This window comes from Centruroides vittatus, unplaced genomic scaffold (assembly GCF_030686945.1).
Source record: "Centruroides vittatus isolate TY-2023 unplaced genomic scaffold, ASM3068694v2 contig_221, whole genome shotgun sequence".
NCBI lineage: Eukaryota > Metazoa > Arthropoda > Arachnida > Scorpiones > Buthidae > Centruroides > Centruroides vittatus.
In genome coordinates, this window is record NW_027121377.1 from 2,639,689 (window position 1) to 2,656,898 (window position 17,210).

At 32.8% G+C, this 17,210-nt stretch overlaps 1 long non-coding RNA gene across 1 annotated transcript in view; it reads right to left on the reverse strand.

Moving 5' to 3' along the window:
- Positions 1–15,153: 15,153 nt before the first annotated feature.
- LOC136970888 (uncharacterized) overlaps positions 15,154–17,210 on the reverse strand; it is a 169,326-nt gene continuing 167,269 nt past the window's right edge. Inside the window, exon 2 of the long non-coding RNA XR_010880056.1 lies at positions 15,154–17,191. This is a non-coding gene — a long non-coding RNA (uncharacterized lncRNA). The remainder of the gene's footprint in view (positions 17,192–17,210) is intronic.

Here is a 17,210-nt window from a genome sequence, read left to right on the forward strand (position 1 = left end):
GACAGCAAATTACACATACCATCTATAGTTTTTAGAAAAGCAGAAATGACAGCAATGAAGTTCAAATGACATTTAAAGTATCCTGTAATTATCTTTATAAATCGCAAAAGGTGGCAGAATAGAAACGAGTTTCGCTTCCATCAAGAGGAGACAGATTCATCAATATTAGCATTCTGTCCTATTAATATACAGTAAGACCCCGCTTAACGCGGAGGATGCGTTCCTAGATGACAGAGCGCTAAACGAAACAGCGTTAAACGGGGTCATCTTAATATGTAAATGAGGGGGATACGTGAAACAGTACAGAGAATAAGAAAATTTATCAGTTTTCTTTTTGTTCTATTTTGTAACATTTATTGTTAAATACTTTTTTATTACATTAATTATAGACTTATTTATTGCTAATATCGAAATTTATTCATAAAACATTCATGAAAATAAAAAAAAGTTCGAGTAAAGAAATTATGTTTGTGATGAGGAAGGTTCTTCCTCATTTGACATCTTTTGTTTCTTTGTGAAGAAGTCATCTAACGTCGTTTGCCTTTTCCTGTTTCGTTCAGCAAGCAGTTGTCGATAGCAAGACATCGCATTTATGACACTTCGTCTTGCCTTTGAACTTCTATCAAAATTGAAATCATTTTGTATAAACTGATCCATAATATCCGTTATAGCGGCTAAACTTTTTTTTAGAAAATCCGTTGAAAGTTCCTTTTGTTCCTCATCTTCAGAAACGCTAATTTCGTCATCTTCATGCACCTGTTGTTCTACTAATTCTATTAGATCGTCGTTGGAAAAACTTTCTCCAGTTGTAACTTGCAATAATTCTTCAGTATTCTGCGCATTTATATTATCCAACCCTGTTTCATTAGCTAGCTTGATAATATCGTCGGCATCAACAATGGATTCCCTTGTGTCAACATCCTCGCTTAGCTCCGGACATACATTCTTCCACACTCCTTTCAAAACATTTCTCAGTCACCTCATTCCAAGAAAGATTGATGTTGTCTACAGCATCCATGATATTCTAGTTTTTCCAAAAATCTCTAATGAATTGTTTATCTGCTCCATCTGTTTTATCAATTAGTTGTCGGAATGCCCGCCGCAGATAATAAGCTTTAAAATTTGATATTACGCCTTGATCCCAACACTGCGTGCGATCTCGGGGAATTTCAATACTACCGCGTAATACTGAAACAGCGTTAAGCAGGGCAGCGTTAAACGGGGTCTTACTGTATTCTTATTGTATACAAGTACTTTTTTTTAAACTCTTTTTAACTCTTTCCGCCCTGTTGGCACTAAGAGGACCTCTTTTAGTAGACCCATTATTGGTTCGGCCAGGTTCACAATGGGGCGACCGGGTGGTGAGGGACGGGGCCTGACATATCCGGACGGACCACCCCCCCCCCCCGAAAAATTCTTGGGGATTATTCGACCCGTTCGGATTCGATCCTGGGTCCCTGGGATTACTGTTTGTTGCGTATAATTATCACCCGATGTCAGAGTCAGCAGCTGTAAACCCCATATCTTATACTTGTGACAATTTAATATGGGAAATCCCGACATAAATTATCAGAGACGAGTCATTGAAAAATTTATATCGAATCACCAAATGTGTCTTTCCAATACAGGCAGAGTAACACATTTCCTTGCTCCAACGAAAATCCTTACCCCAATCGATCTGTCACGCCGCTCATCTAGTTTTTCTGATTTTGAATGGTCGGATTTGGCCTGCGTTCTGCTTTTCTTTTTCCTGTATTTCAAAACCACAATGGAAGGCAAGTTTGCCGAGCAATCCCTTCCGGATGGAAAATAAAAAACGCTAACTGAAGGCTATATTCGTTTTTAGCGATCATCAAACCAACTTTAATTAATATTGCGGATGTTGTTAACGATGTACAAACCACTACTGAGCGCATAATCCAGGCAGCCGAAAATCCGATGGGAAAATCTTCAACTACGTATCCAAAATACCCAAAACCGTAGTGGAACCAAGAATGCCATGTTGCTTATACCGCACAGAAAGACTCACGGCGTGTATTTTCATTATATCATATTAATCAAAGTGTAATACGCTTTAAATATAGCTGCTTCTTTCGAAAGAATGCTTTGGATAAAAGTTTATTACCATGGAGAATCAACACAAAATAAAAAATGGGAACTGCCGTTCATAAAAATAAAATTGAACAACGAAGTATCTCCATCTTGTGGCCTGTTTAAGTCTAACACTTTTTGTTTTAGTGTGACTTTTCTCGGCAAGATCCGTACTTTTCGGGTTAATACATTGAACTGGTTAAAATGCAGCACCCGGAATAAGACAAATACGGGGAATATTTCTGATATTTAAATTCGTGTAAAAATACTCGGAAATATTATCTATTTACTGTTTATAAAATTCCATATTATCTATTCCGTAATTTTTTATAGAATAAATAAAGGAAGTTTTAATAAAACATAATTGTTCCGATTAGAGAGCGGATTCTTCTTTCTTCTGTTACTCGACCATTTTTTCACTTTTTGTTCGTTTTTATGAAACCTTAAACACGATCTGAAATTTGCCTTGCCGTCTGCTGAAACCAGTCTCGATGGCAAATTGTTTTCCGAAGTTTGGTCTTGTCTTTTTTTAAAACTCTTTCCGCCCTTTGGGCACTAAGAGAGACTCTTTTTGCAAACCCACTGTGGGTTCGGCCAGGCCCACAACGGGGCAACCAAATGGTGGAGGACAGAAGGTTGGTCTCTATCAACAAGATATTGGTCTTTAAACGGTATCTGGTATATTTCTTTAGAAGTTATGTAACTTCTTTGTTTTACTTTTTTATGCCAGCCGGGCACTAAAAACATCGCTTTTTATCGTACCCATTGTGAGTTTGACTAGGCCGCCGATTTATCGAGGAAGGGCCTTAAAATTTTTTGTGGTAACCGCCTCGGCCATCCGACCGTCTTATATAACTAGATTAGAATAAATTAAGAATATTTGAATATTTTCATTCATTCTAAGGTTCTTTCTAACCGAATAATTTTGTTGGTGTTTGAGTTAACTTACGTAAATAATCAATTCACTTTAAAAGCGCATTTTTGAAAGCATAGAGAATAAAATTCCACAATTTATGTAGGCAAATGATTAAAATTCAGCATAGAACTTTCTTATTTTCGAAAAATGAATTTCATCAATTAAAATTTTTAGAGAATTTATGTAAATGATGCATAACAAAATATGATGATGGACTGGATTGATTGATATTCTTCCAATATTCTTGAAAGCTCAAATAAGTTTTATGTACTCATTTAACAGATATCAATTAGCGATTATTAAAACACTACTACTTAATGTGTTTGTATATTTATAATTCATGTTTGTTCCAGTACTTAATTCTGTCTGCAAGCCACAAGATACAGTCGCTACTATCCTGATCTACGTTTCAAGTAAGTTTTCGATATCTCTGATACCGAATGCATTTATTTTATATTAGACTTAAATAAGAAACTAAAAAATATCGTCGGCCTGTTAATTTACACAAAATTTCATTCGATCAATATATCGCCTTACAAAAGAGACAATTTGGCCGAGGACAAACTAGCGATTTAGTCAGCCTGAACAAGCCAATCTAGTCTGTAGCATTATTTCGTACGAAATAAGTCAGAGCAGCGAACAAGTCGCACGGACAGGTTTGAAAACGAAGATGCGAGTGTTTTCAGAGCACAGCCACCACAAACGTTAAAACGATCTTCAAACCTTCTCCGAGTCGTTATCCGTATCGCGTTATATAAGCACTCGGGTTGCCCTCTGCAGCAATATGTATTCAGTTTTTTTGTGCAATTTGCAATCTTTGTATATATAAAAATCAATTCTTGTTGATTTATCCTTTATACATATCTTTATTCTTAAACCAATGTGAACCAAAGTTTGTATCAGTATTACTCTACTTAATCCCCAGAATCAACAATAAGCTATATATTTCCCCAAAATATTGGGATTGTATAGTATTTTTTTAAAACTCTTTTCACCCCATGGACACTAAGAGTGCCTCTTTTAGCAAACCAATTATGGATTAAGCCAGACCCACAATGGGGTGATTGGATAATGACAATTATGCTAGTTATTCCTTTCATCACTAGAGTTTAGTGAATCTTATTAGACCACATGCATCCCACTGTGATAGAGATGAAGGAAAATATAAGTGATTGTCTGAGCACATGTTTTTGGAAGTGATCACAAGTATGACTGTTTCATGTAAGTATTCATTTTTCTCTATTACTATCTATTATAATTTTACAATTTAAACGTGTTTTTGTTCAGGAGACTTCTAAGATTATATAAAAGTATTTTTTAAAACTTATATTAATAACAGTATTTCATAAGATGAGCTAACTTTTGAATGTGTCGTATATGACACGTTGGTTCTTAGTGTTACAATAATTACATTACAGCCTATGAACTGTTTTCATATTGGCAAGTTATTTACTTTTATAGTTATTTTGTCATTTAGTCAGCAATATGTATTCTATTATTTATTTTCATTTTTTATTAAATTAATTTATTAATAAAAATGATTATTTATTTTTATTAATAAATTAATTAATTAATTTCTGTGATTTGTTTTTGTATAGTTATTTATCTGGTCTGCAGGATTTTGTTTGTTAAAAATTTATAAATTATTAATATCATAAATCATATATTAAACCTAAATCATCGACATTTATTATAAATTTTTCAGTGACAACAGATGAAATAAGGAAGGAACATGATAGGACACTTGATATTGATAGAAATTTGTGTGGACTGGAAGGCTGGTCCAGTGATGAAGACAGTGACCAAACATTTAAACCAGTCAGAACATTTATCAACCAAACTGTCCTGAAGAATGTAAGTCATTAGATGATACATTTGACAATGATGAAAATGATGCTTCAGCTATGTAAATAGAGGAAGATTTCTTGACATCAGTGCAGTAACAGACTTTACCATAGCGCCATACAAATAGATTTAAGCCCTTGCTACCAGCTGCTGCATTTCAGGAAGAACCCTGAAAGGGTAAGAAGTGTGAGTCTAAAGAATATTTCTTGAACTATATTCCTGAGAATCTCTTTGATGTCATTGCTTGATGATGACATGCACAAATCAAATATCACTGATTCACCTGGAAAAACTTTTGAACTTTACTGCTGATGAAATGAAAACAATTTTTGGATAGCCTGCAGAAGAGATAGCAGAGCAATAAAAAAAGAGGAAGAAAAACACACTTCAATATTTAAAATTTAAAGTAAAAGTGTCAAAATGGCTATTACATTCAGATAGTACAGAAAATAAAAAAATGAACAGTGAAGATGACAAAGAAAAGGAAAATAATAAAAAATACTCCAACTCTACATCCCAGAAAAATACAATGCAAAAGTGGAGCAAAACACATACCAGAAATCATTGCAAATGGCAAAAATCACTGCTGCCAAATGCACTGATATAAAAGTGTATGAGCTACAGTGTACTGTATCAAATGCAAAATCCATCTGTGCCTTGTGACAAATAAAAATTGCTTCAAAGCATGTCATATGTAAATATAAAATGTCAATTATTGTACAAAAACAGTCAAATAAACCATTTTTACATGAACAGGACAGTTTGCATTTTGTACAGGTAGAGATCCATTGTGTCATATATGACACATACCATTTTTTAATGACCGAAAACAAAAAAATTAAAAAAAATGATAATTTACTAACAAGTGACACCCAAAGGTCAATAATATAACAAAACTTCAATTAAAAAAACTTTTTTCTAGTAGTGGATCTCAAGAGGATAGTATTTTTTTTAAACTCTTTTCACCCCATGGACACTAAGAGTGCCTCTTTTAGCAAACCCATTATGGATTTGGCCAGATCCACAATGGGGTGGTCGGATAGTGAAGGGCATTGCCCGACATATCCGGATGGATAACCTCCCGGGCTGCGCGGTAAGGCAATCCGGACCATCTACAAAATGGCTCTGGAGCGCATGATCTGTGGTGTCTGGTGGAAAGACTCAGCTAAAGTGAAGCAGAGCATTACCCTGCTCAGCATCCAAAGACCCGCTGCCCTACGGGTCATTCGTGCCTACAGAACTGTGTCCACAGATGGCGCTTCAAAACACCATATTGAAACGGGCACAAATATCCTTTGTTCAGAAGACAAGCAGTTATGCCGGAGAAGAAAATTATCAAGGAAAATAGAAAAAGTTTGCTTGTTTATGCTCTCCATCATATTCTTTATATCTGTATCGTTGTCCTTTAACTTAGCTGTCGTCATCTATCCGGTGTTGAAGAAAGAAGGCTGTCACGATGTAGAAGCGATTGTATGTTGTTGTTTTATTCAACTGATTACGATATTTGTTTTTGGACAGATAATGTCGGTAAAAGTAGCAGAAGTTTTGATATATCAGATCATCAACCGAAGATACGAGAAGTTGTCTGAGGAATTACAAGAAATGAATCCGCGATCGACGTCTAGAAATGAAATTGAAAGATTCATCGAAAAACAAACCGACGTGTGGGAAATCGTTCAAGAAATTAACGAAAAACACAAGTATTTGCATTTAATTGAGTACGGACTGTTTTTGTATTACACGTGTTTTGTACTGTACGGAACACTTTGTCAAGATTCCTACCATCATAAAGTTGGCAATGTGGTTTGCAGTTTTATCAATAACGAGTGGAACACTTTTCTTTGCGTTTCTTCTGTCGAATTTCACATCGAAAGTAAGTACACCATGATCAAGTTTATTTATTTTTATTTACATTATTAAAATTAACACCCGATTAATCAGCCGCAGTTCACAATTCTCTGAGGTTTAATTAATAATCTATGTAAAGATTTCTTATTACTTGCATAAAAGATACAATAAATGTTCGCGTGGACTTGAACTAAAATTCATTAGCCCATTAGATGTAGTGTATTGCTGTACACCTAATGATTTCCTGTTGTCTTCACTACAAACGATTTTCTTTTCAACAGCTATACGACAACTTTTTTGAAATTCGAAAATTGGTCGTGTGTAATTTATCTTCAGTGTACAAGTTCAAGGTTGTCATTATATTATTTATTTTAACAATTTTCCAGATATTATTATTCAGTATTATTTTGTTTTTGAAGATTCTTTGCTTCATGAAGAGATACGGAAAGACTCCTCTGGGATTTTCGATGGCGGGATTCATTGTTGTCAAGAAGGACTTCTTCATTAAAGTAAGTGATGGATTGCATCTACACTTGAATTCATTGAAATTGTGTAAATTATGATTTTGTTTAGCAGGTGGCAGAGGGTCTTTACTCGGTATTCAATGCCTTCCTCGAATTAAGAGGGTCGTTTACTGCTACAAGGCAAAATTGCGTTAGTTCGTTTTTATCGTCCAACAAAACCGCAGAAGTTGTTTAAAAAATGCCTGCAAAGCTCGAACAGGAGGTTGAGGGGACCATTAGGAAGTCCGATAACTTTTTTTTATACTAGGATGAAAATTAACTATTAATAAAGCTTAAAAGGGGTAATTTTGTTGAATTATCATAAATATCTTCATTTTAAGAATATTTATGTTAAATAAAGAAAACACTATGACACTAGCTGAAAGTTAAATCTATATATGACACTATCTGTTATGAAATAATAATATAAACGTTATTTTTTAACACTAATTGCTATTATAATCCAAAAGTGTCTTAATTTTGAGTTTATAGACGAGTTTTTAAAAATATCGCAAATGCAAATAACGAGCGAAATTTTCATAAGACCGACTCATCCCTGATGTGGCACGTTATCCTCTCTATCTCTCCATCCTCTCGAGTTCTTCAACGGCCGGTTGGCTGTACAGTAGAGTGACTGCCTACAGTTCTTGGAGAACCAGAATCTTTCATCACCGGCCATACCGACTGTAGGCCTAGCCAAACCTATAATGGACTTGCTAGAAAAGGCTCTCTTAATGCCCACAGGTTAGAGAGCTTAAAAGCGTCGAGTTCCGTACTCTAAAATTTAACTTTCGATGCCTGCTATATGCAAGTCATCGCGCGAAATCCCATTTCTACACCCCATTCTGAGATATTCAACGAAATACGAATCGGGAAAAAAACTTATAATATCGCTATGTTATATTAATGTAATATATGTACTAAACGAAAACAGATACGTGAAACGTGAACTATTAAAGTCTATGATGTGTGCCTTACTAGCAGCTTGGAAGCCATATTAGATGAATTATTGCAGGATGACCCCATCCTGCAATAATACATCTAACGACAAATAAGCTATGGTATAGGTTATTCAGAACTAATATTGTGTTTATGAATGAGATAGAGAGTAGTTAATGTTGAGCCAAAAAAGGTTAGGTACAGATTAGAGAGAGGAGGATGAAATTCAATTTTCATATTTACAGGCAGATAATGATTTAGACGTTAACAAATAGAATAAATGTAAGATAGCAAGAATTTAAGCAGTATTATTAGATATTTCCCGTGATAGATAGCAATGATATTCTGCACCATTGAAAGTAGAATATGAATGTAGATTTATTGATAGCCTACACTAATATCTTTCGTTGTTTATAGGTCTATATAGATATATTTTAGTAGTTCATAAGATATATATAGGCACAATGTGAATGTCATAATAAATGTAGTTTCGTGTGTCAAAAACACACAGTGTATGACGTCACAAATACTTATTATTATTATCGAATCAAAGAAAATTGTGTACTTTGTTGTACTAAAATTAATAAGTTATTTGAAAAAATAGTTTGCCTTTATCCGAGTTAAATTTCTGTGGCTGCTTAAAAAAATTAGAGCAGGGGTGGCCAACTTTTGTGTACATAAGATCTACTTTTTATCTTAAAAAATGTGTCGCGATCGACTTGTTGTCGTAGGCATAGTGTAAGTAGCGAGGGGTGGTGTGAAATACATACTATGTTTATATACTGTATTTCAGTACGAGGTGAACTCCCTTGGGCTATGGGTAGATGAAGAAAATACGTGCGTATATGTTGAAAACTATTTTTTATGTTTTAAATCACTTAAGTTTTGAGATATAGGCTCATAAAGAAAATAAATGACCCAACTTTTGATATTTGCAGCTACGAGTTCATTCTGTACAGGTGGTACCTAAAAAATTCGATTTTTCGACACTTTCAAGATTATATTTTAGGTTACTAAAAATCTATTTAATTTTTTTTATGAATTGCAATGTATAAGTTGTGATACTATTTGTTCATAAATATAAAGTTGTTATAAAAATGCACAGTACGACAGATAATTTGATTTTAAGATTTCACTTCCGCGATTGTTTTTTGCGCCTGGAAAATTTATCATGGAAGAATGATATAAGATCTTTAGACTGATTTTTTTTTGCTAATCTATCAATAGCTGGCTGAAGTGCACCTCGTACCGAACACCCTGTACATTTACCTACGTAAAAAACAACATAATTATTTAATGGGCCAAAAACTCGCGTCCAAGGGAATTAAAACAACGAGTAATTATTAACAATATTTATTAATTCAAATTAGCTACAGATAAGGTAATAAAATAAATTCTAAATCTGTCTTTAACATTCATGGGAGGACAGAGTTTGCGTGTCTCAAACCAAGAAATCATAATTAGGTGTTTATCCTATAAAGATGATAATATTGAGTCTTCAGTGTGGGAATCAGTCGGGACAGAACGTTGTTTCGTCTTCGATAACTTTAAGTATGAAAATGCCGATTCACACAGGTATGTAGATCCGAAACAAGAATAAATATATTCGCTACATTTGGTGATACTGGGATATTTTTCTCGGTTGACGTATTTCCAAAAATCATCTTCAAATTTTCTGGCTTGTAAGATTAAATCAGTTTGTAAAATTATAATTTCATTTTCTAATGCCTTTTGCTCCATATGAAATATGTCTGAAATTTTTTGGCTAATGTGTTTCACACTTAAATCTTTTTTTAAAAGGGAAAGATATAAATTCCACAATTTCCTTTTTCAAAATCTTGGAATCTTACCTCAAAATCTTCAATTACTTTTTGGATTTCCGCGACGTATTTGTCGCTCTTATAATTAATATTTTTATGTTTTTGTATGTTATCCGCCATATTTGGAAAATGATTCAGATTATTTTGTTGCAGATCTATTAGCAAAATAAATTTTGTTTTATATGCATCTATGCAGCTGATCATATCAATTACTGTTTTATTTTTGCCTTGTAATTCTAAATTTAAATGACTTAACATTAAAGTAAAATCGGTAAGTTAGCTAAGTCACTAAGCCAAGTTCCATCACATTTTCCATCTTGCTGGTGAAGAAAATCTATTATTTCAGGCAATAAATCACGAAATCGTTGCAGAAATTTATCTCTGCTTAGCTATCTAATATCGGTAGTGTAGTAATAATTCAGGTTGGCCTTCGTCAAGCTGCAGTTGGAAGAGACGCCGTTTGAGAGAACTTCCTCGAATTGAATTAACAATTTTAAACGCTATGTCCATTACCTCTTTTGTGTTTAGTTTCTTGCTGGTGAATTATGCAGACAGACAGACAGACAGACAGACAGACAGACAGACAAAATAAACTTTATTTCTCCCGACACCGCTAGGCACAGTCGGGGTAGAAAGACATGGAATACAGTGGTGTTACATTTTGAGCAATAGAACCAACAATGTGAATGATAATGAAATAAAAAATAAAAATAAAAAAAACAAAAAAAAAACAAAAACGCGAAAATATACATTAACTAAAAAAAACATGTCAGTAAATGAGTCAATGTTTTTGACAATTATGATGACCGTAAAACAGCCTAAACAGAATCCGCGTATAAACAGAGGACCAGGTGACAAACACTGAACAGATCTTATGCAGCAACTTACTCACAGTAAGTATATAGGAGCTCCTGAGCTCAGATAAAACAGATGAAATCGCTCGTAGAACGTAGGCCAGAATGAGGGCACAGCGCAGATTTGTGCAGCAACCAACACAAAAGAACATAGTAGGCTAGTAGAAGATCATGAAAGGTCTTTGGCGATACAATAAAGCTAAAACAGTAAAACAATAATTAGTATATTAATGTTCTGATGAAGTAAAGTTTAACCATTCTTTGAAAAAGAAAAAAGTACTTTTTGCTTGACACAAGGTGTTCTGGCTTACATGGCCAACTCAGGTTGTCTTCTTCTATTAATATGTAGATCTTGAGTTCGCGTCTTATATCTTCCAATATCGGGCACGATAATAGATAATGTTTAACCCCGTCACGCACCCCACAGATAGGGCAACAGTCAGTGTCACTTGTTTTCTTGTAAGCATTCACATATTGATGATACGTCATTTGAGGAAAGCCAATTTGAACAGCAATCGGACCGATGGCAAAACAAGTCAAATGCTATTCCTAAGTGTTTTATGCGCCTAATCTTCTAGAGCAGCGTTTCTCAAAGTGGACGATAACGCCCCCTTGTGGGTACTGGAAGCTTTCAGGGGGGCAGTAGAAGGCTCAAAGGAAATTAGTGAGCATTAAGGAAATCTAGAGGGGCAATGGCAGACAAATTCTATCTATAAAAATCTGACTATAATGTATATAAAATGCTGACAATCTATATATTTTTTAATTTTTATTGAAGATCACACAACCTGAATATTTCTAACACGTTGACTTATAGCATGAATGAACTTATTATAGTAACATTATTGCATAAATATGCTAAAAATGAAAGTTCAAGAATGGCTACCAAGAATTTTGGCTGCAGAAGCAAATCTCTCAACTGTACCCTGAGTTATGGTCAGTTGTTCAACGATTTCTGATAGCATTCCCATCGTCGTATTTGTGTGAACGTGGATTTAGTGCTGTAGCAACGTTGCTAACTAAAAACAGAAATCGGCTGCAAGTTACTGAACGCGGCGACTTACGGCTGATTTTAAGTGAATTCGACCCTGATATTAACAAACTGGTCGAAATACATCAGATTCATCCTTCACATTAGATAAGTTTTAAATTCAAAGCCTTCTTTTAATGTTAATAAAAATACTTCTAAATATGATTAAGTGTGAGTTTTATTTCCTCTCATTGAAACATTCTTTGATCTCAGAAATAGGATATAGATCACACCCTATCTATCCTATCCATATAATAATGCATGTTTAAACATTATATTTGCAACTGTTTTTAAGATACGCAACAGATGGTAATGTAAAAAGGCAAGTTAAAAAATATGGGGGCACTAGGAATTTTTTTAATCTCAGTGGGCGGTGGTCGAAATAAGTTTGAGAACCAGTGTTCTAGAGTTATAGAATGTAGAAGGAAAAATCCTTACGAAAGAATAACTTCAACAAACGAAAGCAATTTTTTTATTAAATACCATTTAATGAAACATTGTTATTCATCGGTACCTATCTACATTGTAGGCTAAATCATACTTATATGGTGTTTCCTTTCATTTAGTCTCTAATTATATTCTGAATTTATAATTAAATTACATTCATTATATAAATATATTTATTATATTTATTAAAGGCTAATTTGTAAAATGTAGTCTGTCTGTTCCAGTCATTCCCCGATGTATTAAACAGATCGAGCAAAGGGTTTAAAAGTTAATACGAGGGGTGAAATCGGGAGCGGCGGGTGTCCAGGTTTATGTGGCAGTCTATATTTTCCTTGGTGTCTAGTGTTACCACCCGTCCGGTTTTCACCCGGACAGTGAGTCAATTCCCGGACTGTCCGGGAATTGACTCACTGTCCGGGTGAACTATTAATTTTGTCCGGGAATTTCGTAGAAATTGTGAAATTACGACGAAACAAAGTTCTTGCAAATATTTTTATAAATTTACACTATTTGAACAGCGAAAGACCTCACACTCACTGAAACTCATTTGCCATTCCGCCATGTTACGTTGTTTACGCCGACGTATGACGCGCAACCTGCCTCTCGACTTTTTTTTTTTTTTTTTGCTTTTACGTCCGTACACGTCTTCTATGGAGCTAAATTATCTGTTCTTTCTTTCTTAATTTAGGTTACATACGTTACTCCTACGCAAGTCCCTAACTGTAACTGATTTAGAACCGGCATGCACGTTATTCTTCTAATTGTAAAATGACATTGCGCGTGCGTCAGGAATTTCTGTTCGAACAAATCTGACCTGCCGCCTGGGTCAGCGATTTTGTAAAGATGGCAACACTATTGATGTCTCAGAAAATAAATATGAAGAATTTAGCGCAGGTCGGGCAAAAAGCTAAGAATAGAGAGACAAACATTTTATCGCCTATATACAGTGGTAGACAATAGATCTCAAAACGTAGAGATTTGCAAAAAACTCGGAGGGTCAAATTTGACATAATTCCAATACTTTCCCTTGTTATGTATAGGGACATAAAAACCACAAAAATAAAAATAAAATATTTATGAAATAATGTCCCATTTTAAGTCATTAGGGTTGTATTAATTGACTAAAAGTAATGGCAATACGTCACGTCAGCGGTAGACAAATGTTAAAATTTAAAAGGGCTATAATTTTGTAAATACAGGTATACCTCGAGTTACGTCATTCTCGATTATATGTCGTTTTTTATTTTTCCATGTACTTTTTTGACAATCAAGTTTAAGTCATTTTATTCGACTATACAGCTGTCTGCCACAAATATTGAAGTCGTAATATCACTATAAGAGCATTAAAAGCACGTAAAATCATATTAAAATATGTACTGTACATTTACAGTAAATGTTAATATAATCATCATAAATCCTAGAGAACGAAACATGAAAACATCTGTGTTTCTGTGTCGTCGTCTTATTTGGCGGTCTTTAAGTGCTCATTATTGGCATTTTCCACCGTAGTTTCGACTTACGTCGTAACTATACAAGTAAATTCGACTTACGTCGCCTCTCCTGGAACCAATTACTGACGTAAGGCGAGGTATACCTGTACTCAATATTTTAAAATAAAACCTTCGTAAGGACAAAAGAAGTGATGGTCAACTCTCGAAAGAGCTATTAAGCATACGCAGACTCATTCTAAATTTTCCGGTAGCTTGGTTTTTTTTCCACTGCAAACATCCAGTGGAAAAAACGTTAAATTTGGGATTGCGCAAGTCCAGAACGATCCGACGAATTACTTCCGTAGTCCTCATCGCGGTCACTAAATATTTAAATGGTATTATTGTTAGTTGTGTCGTCATAAATAAATTAACGAAACTTAACAAATTCAAATTGAACTTTTAATAGCACTTCTTTGCAATTGTCATAGAGAGTGAACACATTGGCAGTCCTGCTGTTCGATAACAAATAGTATCAATTTGTAAAAGAAATATTTAAAAATTGAGCACAAAACTTTCTTACACCTTCATATACAAAACTTAAAATTTGATTAATGACATTCATCACTATTTAAAAATAATTATGTAATTTTAAATCTCGGATGATAATTCGAAAACATCATTAATGTTTATCACAAAATTCAAACTTAAATTCATAGAATTTAAAATGTACAATGTATGTTTAAAATTTACAATGTATGTTGAAATGATCACCATAACTACACTATGGTAGTTATGGTGATCATTTCTGACTACTATGGCACTTGAGATACAGATTTAACAGTTTTCCGTCTAGTTAAATTAATTTTTACTAATATTTCCACACAAATTCCAGGCTAAATGTCACATGACTGAACATAATCATTGATAACACATTCATAATTACTAAATTTTCTATAATACTGCAGTAACCAAAAATATCACGATGGCAAGTCACACCCCGTAATAGCCACACTAAAAGACCGATTCTGACAATCTGCTAATTTGAATTCACAAATTTGTTTCATCAAATTAACAGATGATCACAAAATAAACTCAAAACAATGGATAATATGCAAAATTATAATTTTCATTTACAAAATCTCAAAATATGAAAATTAACAAACAAAATTTTTACAAAATATGTGCTAGAAAAGACAAAAAAAAAAAAAAATCAGTTATTAACATACTTGTAATACTAAACTAATCGACTTAATTTTTAAATTATTTTAAATGAATTAAAAAAATTCTGGCTAGGCTTGCTATTTCTACACATGCACCCTATTTACTTTCATAAGTTATGATTTTTAACTTAGTCAGAAATTTAATAATTAAAATGGAGATTTTCTTAAAATAAAAATGTGTATCTTTTAACATCTTAAAATGTGTTCTAATTTAAAGACCAAATGGCTAAGTTCGGGAAACTGCAATTGTTATTTACTGGTTAACGTTCTGGCTGTTCTCGGCTTGCAACAATTACAAACCATATAGATCACAAATTTAAAACGATTTAAGTTTATTATAAAATTATCAAAGAATATTAAAACTAGTACATTTTTATTTTAATTCATGTTCTTTGATAACTTTATCTAAACTTAGAACAAATTTTAAAATTGATGTGTTATCACTTCATTTCTAATCAGCGCTAACTGAGTGTGTCACAGATAAACAAAAATGTTCAAGAATAGAAAATAATCTTGTTTTTACATGAAAACAAATTAGTATTTTTTATTATTATTAAAAAAGGAGGTTTATTAGTGTAGAAACTAAAAATACTCACAAAACATTGTAGAAGCTTGGCTAGCTGCATTAAAGTGTGAAAAAAACAGATGATGCATTAAAAAGAAATTCTGGCCCACTCAATTAACTATTGTCCAATTTTAGAAAATGATTCATAAATATGATCTATACAAAATCAAATTACAAATATATTCAAACATTCAAAATATATAAAGATTATATTATGCTAAAGACTATACCTCACCTAAGAAATATAATATGTCACCTTGATTAAATGCTAAACATACGCAAATAAGTATTATAAATACTGCATTTAAAGGCAATAAGTTTTTTCACCGTACTTCTATCAATACTTTCAATTAAAGAATTGTTGCTAAATTATACTTATAACTTAAATTTATGTGTACTTCAACATAATTACATTTTATTGATCTGGGGAATTGTTCCTGATGTTTCCCATACAAAAAAGGAAACAAAAACACCAACATGAACTCTTGATCAACAAAGAATGAAACAAAACAGTGATGACCCCATTCTGAAGGGCAATACTTTCAATTACATCATTTTATAATTGTTTAATCTCATGTGGTAGTTTTTATTGTTAAAAATTGTTGTTTTATAAATTTTTTTATTATTACAAATTGATGTATGATATTGGATATATTTATTAAATTGGATCTCTTCAATCCATCAAGCCATTTGTTAAATTTAATAAATCATCAGTATATATGGATCATAGTAGATAGGAGTGATTGAATCTAATAAGATTATCCATTATACTGCAATATTATACGAATGAACTTGCAAAGAACAATATACATTCTAGCAAATCAACAATATTTTAAGACAGTACATTATACATTTACTCACATTTCTTGATTTCTCACAATAAGCTTAAATATGATTAGATAACAATTACATTGTCTAAATAGAATATAGCAGAAAATAACAATTATAACAATTTTAAAAAATAAAAAATTTCACTATATATTCAATACCTATCATTTACATATTTGGCAATCAAGAAACTTTTATAAATATAACATTTACATTAATACAGCACAATTTAATTGTTTTATTGTTCTAGAATTCGGTACAGAGTTATCATTTCCTACTGCTGAAAATTGCAGTCAAATTGCTTTTTACTACTAATAATCCTTTATAAATATATTGAATACTTATTGTAGCCACTCTGGCATTTGCTTACTGATAATGATAATAAACTAAGTAAATTTGACAACAATTAATTCTAATTTTATTGGCTCTTATATTAAAAGGACAACTGAAGAATATAATTATAATAAACCCTCAAATTATCAATGATTATTAATTACTAATTCTGCTATTTTTTTGAGTGCTTTTAACATTTTATAATTCATTGAAAGTGCTCACAAAAATAGCATGTAATTAATGCCTTTGTGATAATTTCTTCCTTTCTTGCTTAAACAAAAGATTGGCATGACATCCAACCCTCAAATCTCAATTAAATTACTAATTCATCTAGCCTACAACCAAAGTAAGAAATAACAGCAATTTAAATTACCTGTATTGCACGCAAAGCACTTAATTAAAATCTTATGCACTCATTAGGACTGATAACAATTTGCATGTTAGCAGCCACACACATTGAAGCCTATAGCATAAAAGACAGCTTAAAAATACCTATTTATCTGAAGATAATTATACCCAAATCTCTACAAAAAAGCAAATA